Source organism: Myxine glutinosa, chromosome 10, assembly GCF_964187855.1.
Source record: "Myxine glutinosa chromosome 10, kmMyxGlut1.1, whole genome shotgun sequence".
Classification (NCBI taxonomy): domain Eukaryota; kingdom Metazoa; phylum Chordata; class Myxini; order Myxiniformes; family Myxinidae; genus Myxine; species Myxine glutinosa.
Genome location: NC_136270.1, coordinates 51,313,231 through 51,315,730, shown reverse-complemented (window position 1 = coordinate 51,315,730; position 2,500 = coordinate 51,313,231).

Sequence of the window (2,500 nt, the reverse complement as noted above, 5' to 3'; positions counted from 1 at the left end):
GTCGAAGGAGGCAGAATGAAAGTTTGAGTCCGTGTAACAAGTCAGTCTTGAGTGCGCATGAAATGGTTCAGGTATATAAAGGTTTTTATTGAGTAGTTGAGGTTATTCAAAAGCATTTAGATTATTGATAATAATGGAATAACTTAGCATATCCTACTTATTATTGCAGCGTTTAAACTTTTTTTTTTTTTTGGTTTTGATTCAGTGTTAAGCCTGGCTCAAAGTTAACTCTCGGGTCTTTCTGGTTGCAAAGTCCATTGTGAGGTGTCTCACAAGGCGTGTATATAAATAAAATTAGATTTTTGTTTCCTTACTTATTTTATTCTTCTTATATATTGAAAAATATTAAAGTGTTGCCATATCTTGGAATGTTGGTATAGGTTTCAAAATCCATGTTAAGAATCCTACGTCTGAGACCCAAGTAAATTAGATGAAAACACAAAGGTTGGAAGTACAATTTAAAACTTAAGATTATTGTTGTGTTATTTTGTTTTCGAAATTTTGCTTCAACTGTGAAATAACTATATTATTAGTAACAAGGAGCGTTTTCTTCTTGAGGGAAGGTGCAGCCATCAAATTTTCCAAATAATCAAATGAGCTCTGTTGATGAAGACTTTATAGTTACATTTAACATTCACTATTTTAGACCACAGTGTGATACATTTGTGAAGAGGCTCATTTTTATAATAATATGTATTTGATGTATTCCTCGACAGACACGAGACTTGGTCGAAATGAAAATGTCAAAATTATTGATGGACTATTCATGATAATCCTTGAAGCCCATATTCTTTTTGAGCTTTGCAGTTTGCAGGACAAATCCAGAAACATTTTTAGGCCAAAACGACAATACTGAGCAGGTTGCCACTGAATGGGGCAGGAATTTGTGCAAATTTCCAGGGTGCCGGTGTCATGAAACAGATCCGCCCCCGAAACAGATCCGCCCCCCCCCCCCCCGGCGATTCTGTACCGGTACAGATTCGCCCCCCTCGAAATAGATTCGCTCCCCTGCCACGAAATAGACTCTCCCCCGTGACAAAATCGCCCCCTCATAATATATATGCACATGTTTCAGCATATATTCAAACTTGGAAAAAAGTGTAACAATTGTATGGCTCTTGGTGATTGTGGAAGAGTTATTTTACAATTAATCGACAACTAGAGCAACTGAATATTGGTGTAAACCAATAAAAATAAAACCATAATAACCATAAAAATAAATAAAAATAACCAAAAATAACATAAAATAACATAACATAACCAAAAATAACCATAAAAATAACCATAAATAACCATAAAAATAACCATAAAATAACCATAAAACCATAAAAACCATCAAACCATAACCAAAATAAAAATAAACCAATAAAAATCTATCAATAATTACTATATCAAGTGTTCCAGTATGTCTTAAAAAGATTGAGAAAATGTGTAAGTCCGCACTCAATCAATTGCCCAAACAATATCAGTAGTACTTTTATCACGTCCCCTCTTGTAAACCAATATTTCCATATGTATATTTATATATCCGCAAACGAGAATGGGGGGGCGATTCTATTCTGATGGGGGGCGAGAAACGTATCCGCCGGGGGGCGAGTTTATACCGGTACGGATTCGCCGGGGGGGAGAGTTTATATGGGGGCGGATTTATTTCGCGACACCGGAAATAACTCGCCTACTCTTCGTGAAAGACACCATGGGATTTCTAACATCCACCTAAGAACAGTGCTGACAGATGGGGGAAAAAAGCTTATAATTTAACTTCACCATACACACGAACAATTAGTAAATTTGTGGCCTAATATAGAAGATAACCATAACTCAGTTAAATTGTTTGAAAAAACAATACAATTTAGGAAAAAAACAAAACACTTTTATTAATATCATCCTTTTTTGTCAGACTGACTTAATGGCCGACTTGATGATTATCATGATAATTTCGCTTTTACACAAACAACACAAAACAATTTTCACTCTGGTCATAGTTCATGCCACATGAGCAAATATGATGATGATTATGAAAAATATAAAGCCGAGGTTTGAAGTTAATGGTTGCAGTTATTGATGCATTTGATAGTATCTGACTGCTCGGCTTTCAGTATGCACTGCAACTATACAAATACAGTTCCTTTTTTTAATTCTGCAAAAAAAATTCGTTTCAACACTGTCTCCGGTAGTAGTATATTGTTTCCGGCAATTAAAGACCAATTCATATTGGTATTTATATACAAACAGGGATTTCTATACTCACTCCCACAGGGTCATCACTGAATAACTTACTTTATGATAAAGATTTGTGGAGCCAAAAATTTCTGAAACCTCACATAAAGAAAAAAGTGTAAATAAACAAGGAATGTAAACTACAAACAGAGCTATTTTGTTTCTAAACGTCACAGGTAGAGTCGATTCGTCAGCAGGAAGAACAATTGGCATGTGAAATTATCACCAGAGCATTTCATTAAATTAATCAGGTGAGGAGAGGTGAGTCTCCCCTTGTGGC